The following is a 25,922-nucleotide window of genomic DNA, read 5'->3' as shown; positions in this document are numbered from 1 at the left end:
ATGAAGGCTCACTATCACAATGTAACAAATACAAAGTTCAGAAACTTAAAGGGACAATACTAGAATCTAAAATTCTGACCGAAAGAAATTTGGCCTGACACCTCACAGATGTCACCCACTTACCAAGTCATCATTAACTTTAAGCCTGGTTTCAATTTACTTTATGCAGCCCTGTTTCCATTCCCTCTGGTGTACACAATTAGCAATATTCAGTTCCTGACAAACCTTTCAGTCCCCAATCACTGAGAAACAATAAGGTTTTATTTTTTGTGCGCGTTCTGGTGGGATTGGTTTGGCAAGATTCTCAGCGTTCACTTCTTATGAAGTTTTCAAAAAAGCTTAACTTAATTGTGCAGCTCTATTTCTTTAGTTATTCTGTACAGCATAATCAGAATAGTACAATTTAGTGAATTCATATCAAATTTTAGCAGTCTAAGTGGCGCATTCCCCTTACTCGATAATATACCTACTTAATACTAATTCTGACAAAGTGCGTTAACAGGTTGCCTACTGTATAACTTCCATTGTGACAGTAAGTTTTGGAAGTCATGCTTTAAAATGCATATATTGCTTGCGTCACTGATTTTTTTAAACAGCAAGTCAGACAAGCATTACACTTTACTAGTATTCAGAGATCAAAAAACAAAACGAGAAAAAAAGGCTTCCACTATTAACTTGCATAATTCTGACGCATTCTACACAGCAAGTGGCAGTCACGCATAACACTTGGCTAGCATTCAGAAACCCACACAAAATAAAATAGGAAATTAAATGAACAGAAAACTATTGTTGACTAACATTTTAGCTTTACGTTGCTCATACGCTTTCCTTGGAAAGTAACAGCAAGTGGCATCATACAATTCCCGAGAGGCTACTTTTCTCGGCGGATAAAGCAGAAACTAATGAATGTCTCGGTACGAGCTGTGCGAGTAGAACTGCAAATTGACATTTAACTTCTTGTAAGCACCAGTCTCCCATCCCCCGCAGACAAAAGCTGGGGCATGCTCAGAAATCCAGACTGAAAATGTAAACGAAGACCAGAATCAAAACAATCTCTGAAACGGTCCCATTAAGGCATCAGTAACTACTCAGACCCCACCACCACTATAAACTATTAATTTTACCGTACATGCATCTATAACGTAACTTTCCACTGTAAAGTATAAGCAGTTACAGGGGGTGCATAAACGCCAACTGAATGTTCACCACGCAGAATAGTTTTGCATGAAGGCTGACAAAAGGCAAATGCAATTAATATGTTTTATAACTTTTTATTCCAGGTGCGCTCAAAGTCGTCACTACAAGGGGAGCGTTAGGGAAATGAATTTGGAAGGTGGGTTTTCTAGACGCCGGGGCGGGATTTGCAACTTCCCAGGCGCAGCCTGGTGTTAAGAAAGAAACTCGAAACGAATATTGTAAAGTTCAGGTACCAGCATACGTCTCAACCAATCAGGGACAAATGTCAATAGAATTAATGACATCCAACCATAAAGTGAAACCAGAGAATATGAATCAATACACATTTATGAAATAAGAGAAAAACTTATTTATCAAGCATAATTCACCACCTTTCCCCCAAAAGTTCATCAGTTTTAGAAAGGATTAAGGAAACAGCGCTAAAAATTTAGGTCAAGACCAGGATGCCCCTTCAAATCAGACGCAGCTGGGAGGTACGAGTACCGCGTACTGCAGTAGGAGAGTGCAGACAGTATAAGAAAAAACACACACCTTGCTACCAGAATAATTCTTACAAGCAGCGAGTATAGCAATAATAGTAACAGTGACACAGCGTACTCCCTATATTCATTCTCCAATATCCACTTTATCTAGGCCGGGAAAACCAGATAGCCAAAACCATTCCGGTAACTCAATGGGCGCCGAGACAAAAACGTACACCTACTGCATTATCTCTGAAATACAGGAGTCTACCACTACACTTACCCAGTGAAAACCACCAGGACGCAGACAGACCGTGCATACTACGGACAAATATTATTTAGCCCAGAACTTAGAGCTACGACGATGACAGCTGTACCTTCAGTTATCCCAAAGCTTTATACATGTGATTGTCATCTTGGGGAGCAAGAATATAAATACTGCACTTGTATATACCGCATTAACCCTGTAATGTAGCTCTGTAAACATTGCTTTGCTTATAGGTATATCTTAACGTAACATACAGAAGTAAATATAATTTCCCCAACAGATTTTTAGGTTTTAACATTTGCTTACCTCTCCGGACAGAGCCTGAAAATGGTCTACAAGGATCAGCACACTATTTAGTTTGCCAAAGATTAACTACATTTTGTTATCCGTTGTGCTAGGGAAGCCTACGTCTGACAACCATGCCATTAAACACCAGTATAACATACCACCTGCAAGACAGGTTCAAAACTGTACACTGACATTTTTTCAGGACTGCTGCTCCTCTGAAGTCCACTAGTTAAACACCTTGCAAAGAATGTCATGCCATTCCCCAACGTAAAGTAATATAGTAGTATGCAATAAGCACACACAAAAGTAAACAGCTCCAACTAATTACAGACTATGGCACGTTAGCAAAGCACAGACGAATTCTAGCTAGGGTGCAAACCTGCATCAAGGCAACAGCATTCTGAATCTCAAGTGCGGGGTAAGGGTATACTGCATTTCCCACAACACAATGAAAGTCAGTTATTACGAGAAACCCTGACAGCCAGAATATAAGCCCCCATAACGCCGACTAAGAACCTGCAGGCTAAGTAAAATCAGTTAAATGCAACCGGACGCCCATCGATACTCATACAATACCGGCAATTAAATACCCACACTGGGCATGCCCTTAACAATATTCCTCCCACAAGTCTGGTTGAATGACTAACCTACAGGTAACTTGCTTCGTCCACCCTCCTACTGCAGCTATGGCCGTGGTGCTCGCTGCTCTGCTGGGGGTTGCGGCTCCTGTACTTGTTGTTTTCTGAGCAGCAGCGACCACTGCCTCCGCCATCATTGTTTACCCCGCAGCAACTACACCGGAACTTCCGGCAATGATCTGTTCGGAAATCTCCGGTGCCCCGCCTACCTTGGATCGGAAACGTCCGGACCCACCATGTGGGACGGGGTGCGTGCGTGATTAAAATTTGAGTGCGTTTTTTTTTTCGTGTCGGTAACGTTATATCTCAAAGAGCGCAGAACATTTACACATATGTAAGCTATGCTCTGCTGTTGTGTCTTTCGGCTTATCCCGGTTAGGGGTCGCCACAGTGGAACTCCGGTTCGCTAATGTTTGGTAGTGGATTTTTTACGTGCCGAGTTACCTGCCCTGACGCACAACCTTCAACGAAGGCACGCCCATTCACGCATGCCGCCGCACAGAAGACGCTCTAGCTGAGAATCGAACAGGACAACGTCTTGCTGTGAGGTGACAACCGCAGCCCCACTTTTTATGCTTACAATTGGCAACAATTACAAACAGTGTGTCCATATTCAAAGTGTAGTGAGGCAATAATTTAAGAGCTAAGCGCATCTTTTAAAAGGTAGGTCTCTTGAGACTTGCGTGGAAAATATAAACTGCTAGGTATTAGTGAGCGTGCGTGCGGTTTGCACCAGTTTCTTGAAAAATATTCCCAAATTCCTGTCAGTTCCTACTTTATTACCCCTGAACAGCTAGGCATACTCAGTTCAGCCTGACTCCATACCTCTCTGAACTCTAAATCGTTTGAGGAACGTCCCATCATTTTGAGTCTTAAATCTTCCATGTTCCACATTGAGAGAGTCTGTCACGCTTTCATTGTTAAGAAAATATTGACAACAATTAGTGCCACATAACATCGAATCTTGTTAGTTCCAGTGATAATTATTTGTTTGCATAAACAGTTATTCGCCATGCCGTTATTTGTCTAGATGAAGTTGTAACTGCCAATAAGTGTTCACATTTTGCATTTTTGTTCCACATTACAAGAGGTAGTTCTACAAATAATTGAGACGGAAATGAGAAAGCTATGCGTAAATATGCTAATAACAATCACTGTGTATCGAGGCAAGGCAATGCCAATACTGACATTTGTCTACTCTTTTTTTTACTGTTAAATGTTTTGGTCAATAATTGTAACTACCATAGTTAACAGATTTAATTAATTCATTCATTCATTCATTTTTATTCCTACCCACATTTGTTGATCACACCCACAACTTATTCACGAGATTTCTAATCCAGGAATCTTTAATTATAATTTTTTCCTCCAACATATTTTCAACTGATGGTTTTAGCTAATATGAAACCAAAGGAAAATAAAATTATAAAACTATAACAAAGTATTAGGCACTATGGACAGGTGATTTAACAGTGTCAGAATTGTTTTAACTGTAGTCACTTGTTTTTATTTGTAGTAGTAGTGGCAGGAGTAGTACTGTATTTTTACTTTTTATTACCTGTTGAAGTTATCTTTATAAAATGAGGAACTGTGCTATCTCCCGAATGAATAATTTCCGACTAAATGTGCTTCATATGTAGGTTATAACTAAAACAGGTCCCTTTGCATCAGTGAAGAATAAACAAAAAACATTTGCATCTTGCAAACCAGAGGCATCATCAAAAAGTTACATTTTGTTGTCACTTTTATTCATGGGAATATAGCTAATAATGAACTAGCCACAGTAAGTTGCATGTCATGTCACATGCTTTGCTCTCCCAGACTTAATCTTAGGAAGTTTGAAAATGAACATTGAGAAGGTAACAATACACATTCCACTTCTTTCTCAGTCTTAAGAAATATTTTTGCTGTTAAGAGTTTCTCTGGAAGTACAAAAGTACAAATGAAAGAGAAAACATGGCTCACATAGCTCTCAACCTCTTACCTCCAGAATAAGGGACAAATCCAAAAATAATCAGGGTCACTTTCTAAAATATTAGTACTACCACCCTCAGAAGCTGACAGAGTAAGAGAATATGAATTAACATGAATTTTCGGAAGTAAAAGAAATCTATAATTTTAGTTATTGTCATTACACCTCACCTCCTACTCCACCCAGTCCCACATCGCACATACCTACATATGCGGAGGTCCTCAACAGAAACATACCTAAACACCAGAGACCTCACAAAAACAAGCACTCTATACCTAATACTTCCAGTGTAGAACACAATGCACATAATACCTCATGTACCAGTGTCTCACCTGTCAAGCCCTTAAGGCAAATCAAAAAACCAAACATATTAGTCAAAGGTGATTCCATTATGAGACACACAAAAATCCTTTTGCGCTTTTCCCCAGCGCCATCTTTACTCTTTCTTCTCTCCCAACTGCCTAACCTCCTGGAGTACTTTCGGCCAAACAGGTGTGTTAACCTGCATACAGCTCCCAGCCCACTGATTCCACCCTGCTTGGAACTCCCAGAAGTCACGACTCCCCTGAGGCATCTTCCTGTATAACAAAAGTGTATTAAAGTGGGTTAACCTGCATACAGCTCCCAGCCCACTGATTTAACCCTGCTTGGAACTCCCAGAAGTCACAACTCCCCTGAGGCATATTCCTGTACAACAAGAGTGCATTAAAATGTGTTAACCTGCATACAGCTCCCACCCCACTGATTCAATCCTGCTTGGAACTCCCAGAAGTCACGACTCCCCTGAGGCATCTTCCTGTACAACAAGAGTGAATTCAAGTGTGTTAACCTGCATACAGTTCCCAGCCCACTGATTCAACCCTGCTTGGAACTCCCAGAAGTCACGACTCCCCTGAGGCATCTGCCTGTACAACAAGAGTGTATTAAAGTGTGTTAACTTGCATACAGCTCCCAGCCCACTGATTCAACCCTGCTTAGAACTCCCAGAAGTCACGACTCCCCTGAGGCATCTTCCTGTACAACAAGAGTGTATTAAAGTGTGTTAACCTGCATACAGCTCCCAGCCCACTGATTCAACCCTGCTTGGAACTCCCAGAAGTCACAACTCCCCTGAGGCATCTTCCTGTACAACAAGAGTGTATTAAAGTGTGTTAACCTGCATACAGCTCCCAGCCCACTGATTCAGCCCTGCTTGGAACTCCCAGAAGTCACAACTCCCCTGAGGCATCTTCCTGTACAACAAGAGTGTATTAAAGTGTGTTAACCTGCATACAGCTCCCAGCCCACTGATACAACCCTGCTTGGAACTCCCAGAAGTCATGACTCCCCTGAGGCATCTTCCTGTACAACAAGAGTGTATTAAAGTGTGTTAACCTGCATACAGCTCCCAGCCCACTGATTCAACCATGCTTGGAACTCCCAGAAGTCATGACTCCCCTGAGGCATTTTCCTGTACAACAAGAGTATATTAAAGTATGTCTAGCCTAATTACAATAGTTACTGCACTGTAGACTACCTATACTGCTACCCCTGTGAAGGCTGAAATCTGCACTCCCCTGAACTTCTTTTCCTCTCTCTGATAGTTGCCCCCTGCCTATTCATACTTCCTCAGTCTATATTACTGCATACTGCACTCCTTACCTCTACTGCCCATTCACTGGTACCTCGGCACTCCAACCATACTACCTGCCTTATCTGGCTAATTCCCTCTCTCAGAACTACTCTCTCACTCCTACCTCTCATAATTACCATACTCACCTGCTTCTCTGATTTTTTTCTGAAATCTTCTCTGAGGTGCCTCCATCACTTCCTACTTTATCTGGCTAATTCTCTGTCTCAGAACTACTCTCTCATCCGTGCCTGTCATAACTACCATACTCACCTGCTTCTCTGATTGTTTTGAAATTTCCTCTGAGGTGCAGCCCCGCTCCATTCTCCCTCGCTGCGCTCGGGCTCACTACGGTCCCCTACCCCACCCCCATTCCCACTCCCATATCAATTACATTTATACCTAACCACCACACCCACACCAACTCCTCCCACACAATTATCCAATCAAGTATATACCTATCAGCTCACTCACTCAAACAACCACACCCTATCCAACTGATCCCATAAAATCAACCACACCCTACTCCACATCCCTCACTCAACCACTGCAGACTCTTACACATAACACAACTGTTTCCACAACAAAACAATATGTCTCATACTCACAGTAGGCTCCTATTCCAACCATTATTCCGCACACTAACCTTCTCTACACTGATCCTACTATCCATTCTCTCTTCTTATCATACACAACTCAACAATAACCACATACCACATTGGCAAACAGACTTTACTACCACTTCCACCAAACATTTCCTCTCACCTCTATCATCAAATGCTCTTACTCCAACCCCACATCCCTCCTGCCTACAGGCATATAGTACCTTTAAAACACACCTCAAAACAACTAGTAGAACAGACAAACTATACCACAAAGTAAATAAACTATTTCAGTTCCTATGACTGAAACTCTCATGCTGTGGTGACATTCACCCTAACCCAGGCCCCAACAATCACAATTGTAGACATTCAACAAATTCCAATCCTCTGTACACAAGATCTTCCTCATCCCTCCTCCTACTAATCATAAATGTAAGGAGCATACTCAATAAAACACAGGACCTACATAATCTACTTGCTCTCTACAGCCCTGATGTAGTCATATTAACCGAAACTTGGCTTAAGCCTGAACATCATGATAGTGAAATTACTGCCCCTGGCTTCAATATTATAAGGAAAGATAGATCAGGCAAAAAAGGTGGGGGAGTAGCAGTACTTTTCAAAAACCACCTCTCTATGGAACAAATATAATATTGCAGCCAAGATGTCCAAGACATAGAACTAATTATAGCCAGACTAAAATTCGGACCCAAAAAACTAATTATAATTGCTGGAGGATATATCCCTCCAGGCAATAACACTAGCATACTAGAAAATCTACTCAACTGGCTGTCAACATCCCTTCTGCATGAAACCATCCTCTTGGGTGACTTTAACATAGACTGGTCAGAATGCACCACCCAAAATCCCACTACCTATATCAGCCTCCATGGGTTTACTCAAACTATATCTACCCCCACAAGGGTGGATAAAACCTCTAAACGACAGTCAATCCTGGACTGAATACTGTTATCTGACCCAACCCAGGCCCTCCTCTCAGGATGTCTGCCAGTCAGTCTTAGTGACCATCAAGCTACATACGTAATTAGGAACAGATGTCCATTGAGAAATGAACCTATACTAAGAACCATACTTAATAAAAATAACGTAAACACCCAAGACCTAAACAAATCACTAAAATCCTGTATATGGACTCCCCTTAAAACACTACCATTAGACAAAGCTGTTGAGTACTGCAACTCAACCTTCCTAAATATCTTAAACTACCATGCACCACCAAGGACCACGAGAATTAAAAGCAACCATGCATCATGGCTATCTAAAGACACTAAGTCCTTAATGAAAGAAAGAGACAAAGCCTGGTCACTATTTCATAAACACAAAACTTCTGCCCTAAAATTGAAGTACCACGAGCTCCGCAACCATGTAAAAAAAAAAAAAAAAAACTAAATTTGTCAAAACCAGCTACTACAAAACATTGCAGGAGAAAAACAACACCAACCTTCAGAAATTCTGGGCCTCAATAAATAACCTACTCCACCCAGGAAGACCCACTACCCCTTCCCCAAAATTACCAAACAACCTTGATAACATCCCCACCCAATTTAACAAATACTTCACAGAAACTATCCATGACCTAGCCAATACCCAAAACTCAAACACCAACGCCACTACAACATTACCCCCCCACATTACCCAACACAAAGGCTAGCCACATTAGCTTCTCCCTGAACCCAGTCCCCACTAAATCAATTGCTAAGCTCCTCAAAAAGCTTAAACCAACAACACTAGCAGCTGACCATTTGCCACCTGAATTCCTACAAATAACTACAGAAGCCATAGCTTACCCCGTGTCCTTAATCATTAAAAGGTCAATAGCTGAATGCAAAGTACCACAGTCATGGAAAATATCTTACATAATACCACTACATAAAGGTGGTCAATCCATAGAACTTGCAAACTACTGCCCCATAGCAATTCTATCTCCCCTATCAAAAATTCTTGAGAGAGTAGTCTATGGCCAGCTTATGCAATACCTCCTAAAACACAATCTACTATCACCTTCCCAACATGGATTTAGACCCTCTCACAGCACAACCACAGCACTCCTTTCATTTTCAACACTGTGAATACGTACAGAAACAATGGCCTATTTGTATCCTTCATATTATTAGACTTATCCATGGCCTTTGATACGGTGAACCATAAAATGCTCCTAGAAGCTCTAGTCACCCTAAACATAAGACCATCCATTATATCCTGGTTCAGGAACTATTTAGCCAACTGCCAACAAGCCTTTTTATGGCAAAACCAGCTGTCCCCCTACTGCCTGTAGCCATAGGTGTGCCACAAGGATCCATCCTTGGTCCCCTACTATTTTCACTATTTACTAATCAAATAGCATTAACATCACCCACAGCTTCCATAGGTCAATACGCAGATGACCCCACTGTTATATGTGCTGCACCTACTCTTAACAAACTAAAAGTAATCACCCAAAATAACTTCACTCTAGCTGAAGAATGGTTCTCCAACATCAGGCGCATACTTAATACCAAAAAGACAAAACTGATTCTCTTTAGCCCAGGTAGATCTCCCACAGAAGACAATAACTTTATCATAACATCCAAAGACAATACTATAATTATGCCAACTACACACACAAAACTCCTAGGTATAGAAATTGACAACAATCTAAAATTTGATATCCATTTAGCCCAGACTATCAAAAAAGTAAACAAAAAGCTTGGACTTCTCTACAGGAACCACCAATTTATGACTAAGCACACCAAATCCACAATAGCAAGAACCCATCTGTTATCCATACTATTATATGCTTCTCCTGTCTTAACCAGCCTTCGACAATCTGAACTCTCCAAAATGGAATCTTCCCACAACAAGATTGCCAGGTTTGCCACTGAAGCCAAAAACAGGTCTTATCACTGTATAGCCCTCAAACAACTCAACTGGTCCGAGTTCCCTCAACTACTCCTACTAAACCAACTTATAGTTGCACATAAACTCTACTACCTGCCTGAGAAAACTCCTGCCCTCAAACAACTGATTCAGCCTTACACCCTGGCTAGAAACTTTAGTTCTGCACACCATAACCAAATAAGCATCACTAAACACAAAAATAAGGCTGGCAAATCCCTCTTTCCCTGCTCCATAGCCAAAATCTGGAACTCCCTCCCAGATCACATAACCTCCTTAACCTCTACTCACCAGTTCAAAAAACTCCTCAAAGCCCACTACACAAAAGACTGGTTATGTCCATGTTACCCCCCAGGTTAGTACAAATATCTCTCCAAAGTGATAACTCAAAAGATTGAAGCATGTTTTCATTAACCAATGTTTTTCTACATGTATCATGATTTGATGCCCACTGTATTAAATACTGTAAAATGAACTTCTGTTATATTTATAATGTCAGTACTAGTTAATAGAAGTTTGTGTATTTTGTAATTATAGCTTGTTAATTTGTTACCACTGTAATGTAATTGGTGCTTTTCTCCCCGGGCCTCCACCGAAAATGGACCTGTCTCCAGTCGGACTTTCCCGGTAAACAAATGTAAAATAAATAAAAAGAAGTCCGTCTCACCAGGATGGATAAGGAAAATGTCACAGTCAGCTGACTGTCAGGTGCCAGGATACTCCATATCATACATGCACTCAAGTCTCTCAACAACAAGTACTGTTATGACTCCATCATAGTCCATGTTGGTGTAAAAGACTTGAGACATAGCTCTCTGAACTATATGAGGAGAGACATGACTGAGCTCTCGGACTATGTGTCTCAGGCAGGTATGTCCCTAGCCTTAAGCAGTATTTTACCTTGACCTAGGATGATGCCTCAATACAAACAAAGTGATTGACTTCAATAATTGGCTTAGTTTCTGGTGTCATTCTAAGGGGAGCCAGTATCTGTCAGCCTGGGATGACATTATCGACAGACCTCGATGCTTTACCAGAGATGGTCTTCATCTGTCACCCCAAGGATTTTGGCTACTGGCTAAGGCTCTTGCCACCCCCATAGTGCCTTTTTAGGCAATGGCTCAAGGACAAAATTCCAAACGTAAAAACTCCATCTAAAAGCAGCCTAGCCATATCGGGTTACACCTCCTTCCACACATTCAGACCACAGACTGAACACATGAAAACTAAAGGAGGTGATGTATCAATTTTCATTAAAGATAAATGTTCTTCTTTCGGCTTTTCCTGGTTAGGGGTCACCACAGCGGAACTCCGGTCCGCTAATGATTGGCAGCAGATTTTTTTTTTTCGGGTGCCAAGATGCCAGCTTGACGCCCAACCTTCAATGAAGGCACGCCCATTCAACCCATGTCTTTCGAACGCCACTCAACCACGGGGAGGACATGCAGACTCCACATAGAAGGCGCTCCCACCGAGAATCAAATGGGAGAACCTCTTGCTGTGAGGCAGCAATGCTACCGCTGCACCACTGCAGCTTATACAATAAATACACATCCAAACTGGTCAAACAGCATGATTTCCTGGAGATACTTCAGGTGCAATTAAATGTTGGTAGGATACCTTTTCACCAAAGTGGAACAAAACAACAATAACTCTTAGAATAGCAAACGTAGATCCCCTGGACTCGAGCCGTGAATCAGAAGCAAACTCACCTGTTGCTTTTTGTCACACAACTTTATTCGATAACTGCCAGCACCACAAAGTACATCTAGTAAGAATGGTTGAGCGCTTTCATCTGCATTTACCAGATTTCTTCAGAACCATTTCCCCTAACATGTCACTTCCTTTATATACACAAATTTTGCCAAAAGTTAATTTTGGTTAAAAACAAAATTGTTAATTAAAAACAAAATCACTCAATTAACATTTGTTGAGAATAAAAATACAATAAAAAGTCACAAAAATATGTATATTAACCACTGTCATAAAATGTACTATATACTAGTACTAAAGTGCTTTTATACAGTGCATGATACATTTCATTATTGGGTCCCTTATACTATCTACCCTATGCTAAAATTTTAAATTTATAAATTCATAGTAAATATATATAAATAAGTAAAAATATATTGTGTGTTAATGTATAAAATATATATATAAAATGTACTCGGCTGATGAAATTTCCTTACTCTAACGCCAAAAAAGGTTTGATACTTATATGGTCATTTATACCCGGGGGGGATGTGGCATCTAAACATATCTGCCACTTACTTTCTAACCAAGCTAAATATATTTTCCAATTTCCTCCTCTGTCATTTACCTCTACCTGGTCTATAATAGCAAATTTAAAACTATGTTCACTTCCCTTTTCTATAATGTGTCTACTTAGAGCGTTCTTAGTATCTCCTTTCCTAATACTATACAGGTGCAGTTTTGAATTTCCTCTCAGTCTTTCCTATATAGTATATACGCATTTCTCACACTCAGCAATATACACTGTGTATTGCAATTACCCTTCTTAGGGTATACTACAGATTTCACAATATTCTTAAGTCTCATCCTACATTTTGTGTTAATATATTTACACTGACTACATGCACCACAACTCGTAGTGCCCTTCCTACTGTTTCCTGTGTAGGCCTTTTCTTAGTCTCTATTATTCTTTTTAAATTCAAACCTGTTTTATATACTATAGAGGGTTCTAGTATGTTTCCAATAGGTACATTACTAGTTATTATGTCCCAATGTTTCTTTAAAATTTCTGTCATAATGTTGGTATAGGGGTTAAACCTGATGATGCATACTCTATTATCTCGGTCTATTTGGACTTTAGTACTCACCATACTGCCTGTACCCAGTAGTGGTACATATTTACTACCCCATTCTTTCTTAACATAAGACGTAATGTTGATCAACATATGTTTAGGGTTACCTCTATCTAAAAATAACTTAAAAAGAGTATCTAATTCACTTTGCATAATCTCCTTAGTCGATGACATTCTGGCTATCCTTATGCATTGGCCTTTAACTACATTACGAAGATGTGGCCAGGATGACAACTGCTATAATGTATGTAGTCATTTGAAACGGGTTTTCTGTATATTCTAGACTCAAACCCTTGTCCTGTAGTACTAATCCAAGTGTCCAGATATGCTATTCCCACTTTGTCATACTGGTAGGTAAATTTGAGGAATTCCGTGGTGTTATTAAGGTACTCTAAGAACTCTTGTATCTTCTCTTCTGGACCTTTCCATAAAATAAACATGTCGTCCAGGAACCTAGTGTATAATCCGATGTATTGGTAATATTCACTTGGGAAGATGTACTTGTTCTCCCACTCGAGCATAACCAAATTAGCAAAACAAGAAGCCCCCAATTATACTATATAGGAAAGACTGAGAGGAAATTCAAAACTAGCACCTGTATAGTATTAGGAAAGGAGATACTAAGAACGCTCTAAGTAGACACATTATAGAAAAGGGAAGTGAACATAGTTTTAAATTTGCTATTATAGACCAGGTAGAGGTAAATGACAGAGGAGGAAATTGGAAAATATATTTAGCTTGGTTAGAAAGTAAGTGGCAGATATGTTTAGATGCCACATCCCCCCCGGGTATAAATGACCATATAAGTATCAAACCTTTTTGGCGTTAGAGTAAGGAAATTTCATCAGCCGAGTACATTTTATATATATATTTTATACATTAACACACAATATATTTTTACTTATTTATATATATTTACTATGAATTTATAAATTTAAAATTTTAGCATAGGGTAGATAGTATAAGGGACCCAATAATGAAATGTATCATGCACTGTATAAAAGCACTTTAGTACTAGTATATAGTACATTTTATGACAGTGGTTAATATACATATTTTTGTGACTTTTTATTGTATTTTTATTCTCAACAAATGTTAATTGAGTGATTTTGTTTTTAATTAACAATTTTGTTTTTAACCAATTATGTAATTAACTTTTTGGCGCCAAAAATTTGTGTATATAAAGGAAGTGACATGTTAGGGGAAATGGTTCTGAAGAAATCTGGTAAATGCAGATTATATAGCGCAAACATTCTTACCAGATGTACTTTGTGGTGCTGGCAGTTATCGAATAAAGTTGTGTGACAAAAAGCAACAGGCAAGTTTGCTTCTGATTCACGGCTCGAGTCCAGGGGATCTACGTTTGCTATTCTAAGGATACCTTTTCAAGTCATTGCCAGCTACAGGACCCGCTCCATGAATCAGGACACCCACTCTGCCTATTTGGATCTACTTAAGTCTATCAAGGTACATCCAAACACCATGGTTTTGGGTGACTAACTACCTTTCCATTGACTAGGTAAATTTCTCATGCTCAGACTCACTTACCCAAAGGATCCTCTACTTCATTAATTCCAGTGCCCTGGACCAACTGGTTAACATCCCCACAAGGGGTGCCAACATCCTGGATTCTAGTGCTTACCAATATGGGGGACAACTGTAGCACCCTCATTGTGAGGTCTTCCCTGGTGAGATATGACCACAAATCATTCTCATTTGAATTAAGTATCACACCTGACCCCCTAGTAGAAATTAACTAAAAAAAATCTCCAAAGCAGATTATAACCTCTTACAGGATGATATAAATAACTTCTGTGCACCTCCCCCTCAGATGGAACCGGCAACTATGCCGAGTTCTACACCAATGCTCTATACAAACAACTGTATAACTGCACTGACTCTGCTGTACCTGATAGGACCAAAACAAGCTCCTCAAGGAAGAGCAAACCTACCTGGTGGACAACTGCCATTAACAGGCTTTACAATAAGAGGAAGAAATTGTTATCTAAGAGTAAGAGGGAGCGAGCCCTAAACTAGAAACACTCCCTCATCAGCTTAACAAGTGAATAAGACTTCTTGTGAAATCCTCCAAAGCAAACTATGAATCCAAATTACCTTCCTCAATTAAAGACAACCATAAGGCATTCTTTAGTTACATGTGTAACCTAAAAGGAAAGGCCCAGATTTGTGCCAAACTATTAGTTAATGATACCACATTTACTGAGCCTGTGGACATAGCTAACCTGTTGCCTAAGAGGTTCTGTGAAAACATCATGCCCCTGTCCCTGCCACGCATACTCCAAGACATCCCTACCACCTGTTCCCTACCTTGTATCTCTAAAGAGCAGGCTGTTAACACCCTCTCTAAGGCATGGAACACAGCATCTATGGAATCTGATAACATCCCAGGCTATGTCCTACATGAGCTCCAACACGATTTAGCAACACCATTGGGTACTCTTTTCAATCATAGTCTAAGCACCATCTTCATCCCAGCTGAATGGAAAATGGCCACCGTTATTCCCTTGCACTAAGGTGGTGCTTCCACTGACCCTGAGAACTATAGACCTATTAGCCTGACTTGTCTTATCTGCAAGGCTGTGGAGCAAATCATTATGGACCTTATCAACAAAGATATAGATAATCTCCAAACACTTGACCCTACTCAGTTTGTATTTGTCAAAGGGAGATCATGCCTGTTAAACCCGGCGGACTTCTTCAAGACAGTAACCAAGGCCCTGGATGAGGGGAAATCTGTGCATACAACCTACCTAGACAGTCACCAAGGCCCTGGATGAGGGGAAATCTGTGCATACAGCCTACCTAGACTTAGCCAAGACATTTTACACTATCCCTTACTCAGACATCATTGACACTCACCCAGCTACATATCAACCCTTATATTGTTAGATGGACCACTAAATGGCTCACTGATAGTACCCATATAATCAAAATAAGGGAGCCCACCTCCAGCAGCAGATGTGTAACCAGTGGTGTATCACAGGGCTCAGTCCTGGCACCTCTACTGTTTGGAATCTTTCTCCGAAGTACAAGCAAAAGCTAAATGCCTGTGGCTGACAAAAGTTTGCTGATGTCTGCAAACTGGGAGCGGTCATAGAAACTCCAAATGATGTCAACATCCTACAAGAGGATCTTACACAAACAAATGATTGTTGCCAAAGTCATGACCTTAAACTCAATGAAAAAAATGTATTATCATCCCTTTCGATAAGGGTGATGTTCCTGCTAACTACCATAGCAGTAGCAGTACCTTAAATATGCATTTAGTGGTGAAAGACCTAGGCACACAGGTTGGCAGCAACCTTACCTTTGACCACCATGTCTCCACAGTGGTAAGAAAGGCATTCTATAGTGCTAATCTGATAAGTAAGGACATTGTCTTCAGAAAAAAATAAGTTATAACCTCCCTGCACTCATCCCTCATAAGGCCAATAATTGAGTACAACGCCCCTTTTGGTATGTACCTTTCCAAACACTTGCAGCAATTGGACAGATCACAAAGGTTCCTCACAAGGACAATTCTAGGTGTTCAGCATCTGTCCTATGTGTATCATCTGAAATCACTGTCACTTTATTCTGTTTCATACAGACTACTCAGAGGCGATCTCTCTGCCTTGCATACAAGGCAATCTCTGACCCTGCTTTATTGGAAATGCTGCATCTCTGCACGTCAAATGCTACACAGGTTACTCGCTCTAAAGACCTTAACGTGGTGTGTGATATTAATAGAACCTGCTTAAGGGACAGATTTGTCTCCCAGAGGTTTCTACACCTTTGGAACAGACTCCCAGTTCATGTCAAATACAGCACCTCATTGGCCATCTTCAAACGCAATTTGGATGATTGGATGGGTAACTGTAAATTCACCCTGGGGGGTTCCACCTGTGTCTTTCTTGGAGAGGGGCAATAGGTGCTGATCATGGACATAAGGGTAGAACATGGCTAGGCTTGTAAGGGCCCTAGAGCCATTAGCCTAATAACTTTCTACGATCCTATGATCCTATTTATTAACTATAATCTACCACCTTTTCCTCCCAAAATCACCAGTTTAAGGAGGGACAGAGGAGAATGTTGAGCTATTAGGGAAGTTCCCAAAAATATCTGGGAGAGTTGAGAGTTGTAGTACCTCATCTGCATCTCCCAAAGTTATTATGCTTCAAAGAAATTTGGTTGAAGACTGAAAGTATTGAATACAAAAATTCAATGTATTCCTCATAGTTTCATAGTTGATTACAGGGCTAATGACCCTGGGGGGCCTGTTTTAGCCTAGATATACTTCCCAATGGTGAGAATCAAACTCTGTACCATGTATCTGCAAAGTAAACACCTTAACCAATAGACAAACCAACAAGCCTGAAATTGTCCTGCATGTTACTGAGGAAGAAGCTGTAAAGGTATGTAATTAACTTTTTCAGCCTGGCATTGACCCAAAGGATTAAGGCCATGCATTTTTAATGAGACCACTTCCTGTAGTCCAAGCTTTGAGTGGGCATATATTAGTTCACCGAAACTTATTTTCAGCGAACACCTCTTCGTCGACCTGTATTCAGCGAAAATCACTTCCACGATTCACTGAATTTTCCAAAGGCAATTAAGTAGTTGGCCAACTATACAACTTTGCCCTTTTTCCCACTGTAGTGCAATCTCAGAGTTGGTATATATAGTTAAGGGGTGTGTGGGAGACATAGCCGCCCACATGGGGGTTGTGGGGGTCAAAGACCCCCACTTGGGTGGGTTTGATTTAGTTAGCTGTGAGTTCCTTTGTACTGTGGGATAATTGTTTCATTGCCCTTGGAAAATTCAGCAAATCATAGATGTGATTTTCACTGAATATAGGTCGATGAAGAGGTGTTTGCTGAAAATACCTTTTGGCGACCTGATATAGACGTGCTTTGATTCCATCATCCTCCATTAGCTTACTGGGTTTCACAAAGGTCCATCTGGACCAGTGCTTTACTCCAGTTAGCAAATGCAAATAAATTAACATTTTTACTATTTTTGAAAAACAGAAAGATAAAATAGCAACACTTAGGGAAAATAAATTCAAGCATTATTGTGAGTCCAGAAAGAATTTGTCATTTATTAGACAATTTTCTTTTCAAGAAAACAAGATTTTGTAAAAGCTACAGATGCTTATGTTACTGAACTGAAGATCAGAGCTAAAGACCTGTGAATTTAGAGAGCTACAGGATTCATTAAGAAGAGAAAGACTAATTTGTAGTACAACAAATTATGAAACAAGGGACATATTTTCAAAGAAACATGCACAAGCCTATTAAAAACTGTGGATAATGGCAGAGCAATTTGAAATTACTCATGCAGTTAAAATAATTTTCCAAAGATAAGATTAAGTGTAAAAAAAATATGACCCTTGCAGTCAGAAATGAGGATTAAGGTAAAATATGCTATAACGGTATAGGATATGAAGAAAGGGCAACGTACTGTAACAAAGAGAGGATGCAAAGTGGAAGACAGAGAAGTACAATGCATTTTAACAAGCAAAAATTCAGGATAAAGACCAAAAGACTTGTATCATTTTAATTAAAGCTTGCAGAGGTGTGTCTATAAACAGGAGAAGAAATATTTTGCAGCTTTTAATCAATCCTACAGAATCTATGCTATAAAAGGACATTTTGCACATGTTGTTAAAAAGAAAAGCATCTAACTGGCCAATTTATTGGTAGAATCATAATGATAACAATTGATAGTGTGAAATCAGACATATAGATGTATATTAGTCTGTTGCCAAGTGACATTAATAACTAATTAACAGAATGTATAATTCAAACTATTTATTTATTTTATTATATTGTATTTTCCATTTGTTTACTGGATAAGTCTGACTGGTAGGAAGCCCTTTAAAACGGGGCCTGGGGAGAAAAGCTGCAGCAACAACAAAAACAACATTTTATATAATACAAATTTAAAACAAAATAATGAAATGAACATATATAATTGCAAAGATACAGATTGCATATCATATAAAAGGAAAGCAAACAAGTTAGCAGTGACTAGGCATGATGAGATGTAAAACATCTGGAATAGTAGGGAAAGCAATGACAGTATAGTGTAAGTGAGCTGTCAAACTAGTATGAGTGGTATTGTTGCATAGCAAAAGAAAATTAATCTGTATAGTTATAACTAGACACAAATACAGAGTATAACATCTTGCCAGGAATTACTTTTAACAAATGGTTTAATAAAATACCAAACAGAAGTCTGTGCACATTTTATACTTTTCTGACCAATAGGTGCAACTTCTGTGTCAAGAACTGCTGACATGAATTAAAAAATAAAATCTACAAAATTCTTTTTCAAATAGCTGTACTTAAAGAAATGAGGACTCCTAATATTTTGGATTGTTTACATTGTGAGAGGCTGGGAATGACAGTGTGAAATCAAGCAGTACAAATGAATTTTCACACAACTGCAGAGACATTTCAGAGACTGTTCTCAGCTGTATCAATAATATCCTGCATGATGCTGCTCAGTGGTTTACATAATTTGGAAGATTACCATGTGTATATCATATACAAAAAATCCTGAAGGTATGCCTATGATACATGCTCTCCTAGAAAAGTAGCAATAGTTTCCAGCACTAAAGTTCAACTGAAACCGAAGAAAATGGAACATATAGGTGTCATTAAAAAACAATTGCAACTAAAAGAGTAATTGGTAAAGAAAGACAGCACTTATATTTGCATTCCTCCTCAAGATCTGCTTAAATCACGCCATTACCCTTTGCTTACAGATGAAAAACTGGTTTCAAAAATGTCAGGACTAGTTGCAAATGAAGGTTTTAGCAGATAAAGCTGGACATCAACACAGGAGATATTTCAAATTGTCATTGTCTAAGTAATGAAATGCTTGGAAGGTGTTGTAAACATAACTCATGATCTCTTGGTGTGGGGGTCAGACATGAGAATAGCATGACATGAGATGGATATAGCTGCTAAACAGATTTAGATATCATAATCAAGTTAAAGAAGATTAAATTTAAAAGCAGAGCAGAAAGCCTGAAATACACGAGTCACGTTTTGACTTCAAGGGATCTCAAAGCTAATTCTGAAAAAAAGAGCAAATGAAAAAATAAACAGACTTACATGTAACATGCATCAGGTTTATTAATTATTTAATAAAAATATACAATTTAATTTGTGATGAAAAATAAAACAATTAAAAAAGAAAAATCAGGAACATATCACAGAGAGCATGACTTACTAATTTCTGTCACCAAGGCTCTGTATTATATTTAAAGATAACTACAGAAATACAAAAGATACAGGTCATAATGTGTGTGTGTGTGTGTGTGTGTGTGTGTGTGTGTCTCTGTCTGTCTGTTTGTGTCTGTCTCTGTGTGTACAATAATGATAAACCAAGCATTTAATAGACCAATTTTGTGACTTAAAATCATATTTATTGACAAAATAAATAAAGTCCAGAGAAGAAATGCAGTTCTCATCAAATACATCAGTTTGTAGTACTGCATAAATTAATTCTCCTTTCAAGCAGACTTTTTCAATGTACAGAAAGCTTTTATATTTATATGCAGTATTCTTTTTTATATCTGACAGAGTAACTGGCAAACATAAAACAGTACTTATAGGTATCTCTAGGCAGCACTGTACCTTCCTTCCCAGTTCCAGCAACAGAGAACAACAAAACATCTTCATCTTCTAACAAGGCAGCAACAAATCCAGCTGGATTCTCATCTCAAGGGTCAGATCCCTTCCCTTATAGGGATACCTGCCAGATTGCCGTCCTCCTTCCTTCTAGTCTATGTAGTTCTGACTAGAGTGACTTCAGACCAAAATATCATGAATTTGCTAGGCACTAGGGTACTGTCCTTCAAATACTTTATACATGCAGCTGCACATAATTACCTCTGACATCTTTGCTTGAATCTGGGTTAATCTGTTTAAAGGGTCTATGATCTGCACATTGCAATAGTAATGGTGATTCAAGAAACAAGCAAATTAGCTAATAATGAGATCTAACCTCATTGCAGCTAGCATGTTTCTGAATCTCTAATGGGTACATCACACTGCAAGGGCTGTATAGCTTGTGCCAGGAACTTTGATGAATTCCCCATGTTAATCTAAATGGTCAAGCTATGACTAAATTATAGGAAGTGGTGAGTCAATTCATGATAGGAGGGCAATATTGTTTCAGGGAACATAAACTGAGCTGGGGGGGTTCATTACAAGAACATGAAGATAAGCTTGGTTATTATGCTGACATACAGATAAAAGAATATTGTGGCCTTGATATAAATAAGTAAAATAAAAGCAGGAATTGAAAATGTTCTTCCTGTATACCAACAAGTAGGTGGGTATATATATATATATATATATATATATATATATATATATATATATATATATATATGGAGCTACTTCACTTACCTGAACGGCCACTTCCCCAACTTTCACTTTGCCAAGACGAAAGGACCGACAAACCCAGAAGATCGACATCCGGAACACTGACTTACCACTCCAGGTAAGTAACCACTTGACCATACTGAAAAAAAAAACGAGCAAAAGTAAACCCATCCATGTGGGGGGCTTTACCCCCCACACCCTCCTACCTAAATATACCAACTCTGAGATCGCATTACCATGGGGGTAAGGGGCAAAGTTCAACAGGATGGCCAAGGGTTTACTTAGCTGGAGTGGTAAGTCAGTGTTCTGGATGTCGGTCTTCTGAGTTTGTCAGTCCTTTCATCTCAGCGAAGTAAAAGTCAGATAAGTTAAATGTCGGTCTACTAAAGTAGACCCATATATATCTATATATATATATATATATATATATATATATATATATATATATATATATATATATCAAATAAATGGAATCCAAGTGTGTAAATACTGATGTAAGTGACATATAGAGAACCTTTGTAGTGATTATGTGAATGAACAAACAATGAATACTGTTGCTTTAAGATGAAATATTTCTTTACCTTAACTGCACTTGTTTAGAGGGACAGAGAGAGAGAATTAGCTGTATTAACTTGAACTGGTTTACTTAAAGAAGCAATTAAAGTTGTATATGGGGTAGGCTGAGCCGCGGTGGTGGTGCTGCGGTAGCGTTGTCGCCTCACAATAAGACGCTGTCCGGTTGATTCGCAGCTAGAGTGTCTTCTGCGTGGAGAGATGCGTGAATGGGCATACCTTCGTTGAAGGTTGTGCATCAGGGCTGGTAACTCGGCACGTAAAAATCAACTACCAATCATTAGCGGACCGGAGTTCCACTGTGGCGACCCCTAACCGGGAAAAGCCGAAAGACACAAACATGGGGTAGGCTGAGGAACTACTCTACCAAGTATGTCTGCACTTTTTGAAGGGAGATTTGATGTGTGAAGCAGTAGCTCTGGAAGTGAGATGGTATAGTGAACTGGAGGTAGAGTTGCCACCTTTTCAAATTCCCAAAGTGGGACATTCTTTCTAGAAATGTGAAATTTTGCAGGACAGACCATACCCACGGCCAATACAAAGAAAATAACTTCACTTTTTTGCCAAAATAAAATCTTATTCTTGTAGCATTTGAGTTGTTTATGCTGTTTCATGTAATATTTAGGTCTTTCAGATACAAAATCATTGTTTTATCCAACTATTAAAAAAATAGTAAATATCTTTGGTCCTAAAATCTGAGGACATTTGCCATTTTTTTATTTATTTTTTTTATTTATTTATTATTATTTTTAATTTATTTATTTACTTTTTGTGCATAATACAGTTGCCCAGATGGGGACTGTCCTGCACAAAGAGGGACGGGTGGTAACCATAACTAGAGGAAGACACTAGGGGAAATTAATATATGCTCCTGGTAAAGAAGTTCTGCACTGCTGAGAGAAAGACAGGGAGAGAGAATTACTGAAAGAGACTGTTTTGAAGGCAATGGCTTTAAGATTGTATTTTTATTATGCACCCCTTTCATTTTCATGTTGTAGACTGGGATATTTCTGTGTGGTCCTGGACAATGGACATTATCACTTTCAGCCTTTCTTGTAAGTTGGCATAGAATATTATAACACATTAAAATGGAATTTTCTCTTTTCTGAAGTTTCTCTAGTAATATCTCTCACTCCATTCTAGTTTTTGCAATCTCGTTCTATAACTTTTCTGAGCCTGAATTTTAATGACCAGTTAAAATGCTCTGCTAACCCATTTGTCTGGGGATGGCATATTCATAGGTTCATAGCTTCATAGCTTCATAGGTGTGTACTAGGCTAATGGCCTTGGAGCCTTTACAAGCCTAGTCCATAGAAGTGACCTGGCATCATGCCGCCTGACATTAATTCCCAGTGCCTCTATCAAGTAGAGCCACTGGAGTGATCCCTGGGGTGAACTTTCTATTACCCATCCACTCATCAAGGTTTCTCTTGAAGAGGGACAGTGAGGTGCTCTGCTTGACATGTATGGGAAGTCTATTCCAGAGCATGGGCAGTCTCTGGGTGAGGAAGCTGTCCCTCCAGCATGTTCTATTGATTGTGGTAACGAGGTTGTGGTCTCTGGAGCATGTGGTGTGGAGGTATTGGGATTTCTTTAGATGTAGCATTTCTAACAGAGCTGGGTCAGACATGGCTTTGTAAGTTAAGCAGAGATCGCCTCTAAATAGGCGATATGAGACAGAGAATAGCTGGAGTCTTTTGAGTCTGTCCATGTGTTTAATGCCTAGGATCCTCTTCGTGAGGCACTTCTGTGGCCTCTCCAACTGTTGCAGCTGTCTAGTGAGGTACATGACAAATGGGGCATTATACTCCATGATTGGTCTAATGAGGGAAGAGTAGAGAGAGATGATGACCTCTTTCTTCTTGGATGCAAAACCCTTGGTAATGAGATGTGCCACATAGAAGGACTTTCTGACCACAGTGGCAATGTGGTGGTTGAAGGAGAGGTTGCTGTCAACCTGCATCCCCAGATCTCTTATAATGCCTTCATCGTTCAGTGGGTTCCCATTGATGTGGTAATTAGTGGGAACTGAGTTTTTACCAAAGGGGATGGCAATGCATTTTTTAGCGTCAAACTTAAGGCCATGGTTTTGACACCAGTCATTTATCTCAGTGAGGCCTTTCTGTAGGATGTCTGCATCACTTGGCGAGTTAATAATGGCTCTCGGCTTGCAGTCATCTGCGAACTTGGTCAGCCAGAGTCCATTTGTGTTGGCCTGGACTTCTTGACAAGTAGATGCCAAACAGGAGAGGACCCAGGATTGATCTCTGTGGGACTCCATGTGACTGGTTGGTAGTCTAACTTGGAGTCCGCTACTTTCACACTGTGTGTTCTATCTGTGAGCCAGTTTGCAACCCACCTAGTGATATAGGGGTTGATGCCTAGTTTGATGAGTTTATCAATAATTCCTGAGTGAGGAATGGTATCAAAGGCCTTGGCCAGATCAAGGTAGGCTGTATGCACTGCCTTACCTTCATACACAGCCCTGGTGACTGACTCAAAGAAGTCAACCAGATTGAGCAGGTATGTTCTCCCTTTCAGAAAGCCAAATTGCATGGGGTCTAGAGTTTAGAGATTTCCTATATCTTTGTTAATCAGGTCCATGATGATGTCCTCCATAGCTTTACATATCAGACTTGTCAGACTAATGGGGCGATAATTCCCAGGGTCTGTAGTCACTCCCCCTTTATGGAGAGGGATGACTGTAGCAGTGTGCCATTCAGTAGGGACAAAGCCTGAGTGTGAGGCTGTGACTGAACAGGACACACAGATGTGGTGACAGTTTGCTTTGTAGTTCATGTAGAAAACAGCCAGGGATATTATCAGGTCCCACGGAAGCTATATTCTTGGCCTTGGACAATGCAGCTTTAACCTGTGCAGCAGTAATGCTGGGTACCTGGCATTCTTCCAGTATTGTGATTGGTCCTTTAGGGGGGGAGAGGGGGGTAAAGTTGGCACTGCATCTGTCGGACAGTATGTTGACAATATCTGTTGGCTCAGTATAGACAGTACCATTGTGCAGTAACTCAGAGCAAATCTGGGTATTGCCTTGGAGGTTCTTGATATAACTATAGAAGGCCTTGTGATTGTTTTTCATGTCTGCTGCAACTCTGCCTTCATAGCTGGCTTTGGAGGATTTGATGAGGGATCTCAACTTTTTGTTGAGACTAATAAGGGTGTTTTTCCAGTCTTGAGACTTCACCTTTTTCTGCAACAGTTTCTTCCTTCTGTTGTAGAGTTTATTAATGGCAGGGGACCACCAGATTGGCTTCCTTTTTTGGAGGAGAGTGTCTTGGTTCTGTTGGGTATGTCTAGTTCCATGCGTTTATGTATATGTTCGTACAGTGCATTGGTGTATGATTCGACAGTCATGCAGCTGTTTTCCATTGGCATGAGTGCCATGAAGTTAGCCACCTCTGTTTTTAGGTGCCCAAAGTCAGCTTTGGAGAAGTTTTTCAAGGTGGTTACCTTTGCGGGGTGTGTATTGAGGTTTTTAATTGCTCAGCCTTTAAAGCATTGGCAGAGTTGGTACATTATTCTGCATAAAAATAAAGTTGCTTCCACAGTGGATATTTCTTTAGATATCCTGCTCCGGAAAATATTAAGAATATTTCCCTAGCTATAGAGTTAGTGTCAGTCCTAAATAGATGGATAGCCTCAGGGTACTTAGTTGCATAGTCCAAAATATTCAAGATGTATTGAAATCCACTGCTGAATTTTACTAATGGCCTAACAGTATTCATAGCAATGCATTCAAATAGCACCTCTATGATAGGTATTGGGATCAAAGTATTTTTAACACTTGGGTGAGGGGCTGATTTGTGGCATTCAGGGCATCTAGCACAGACGTTTCAACTTGTTTCTATATTTCTGGCTAGTAAAACCTTCCTAAGAGCCATGCTTTTGTGTTGCCTATTCCTAGATGTCCTTTTAGTACATGATTATGTGTTAACCTCATTACTAGGTTTCTGAAAGTTACGAGCTCTAATAGGTGATGCACTGCTTTCTCTTTGCTGTGACTTACTCTGTACAATAAATCATTTTGTAACTCAAAGTATGGATGGGAATATTTTGTTTAACTTCTGCTACAATTCTAGGTAAATTTTCCTATGTTCTGCTCAAAGTGATTTCTTCCCATTGTGTTTTTTTTTACTTTTATCCACTTTACCTGGAGGTTAGACAACAGCAGAGT

This window comes from Protopterus annectens, chromosome 3.part0 (assembly GCF_019279795.1).
Source record: "Protopterus annectens isolate FY-2018-M chromosome 3.part0, PAN1.0, whole genome shotgun sequence".
Classification (NCBI taxonomy): domain Eukaryota; kingdom Metazoa; phylum Chordata; order Ceratodontiformes; family Protopteridae; genus Protopterus; species Protopterus annectens.
Note: the sequence above shows the minus strand (reverse complement) of the source record.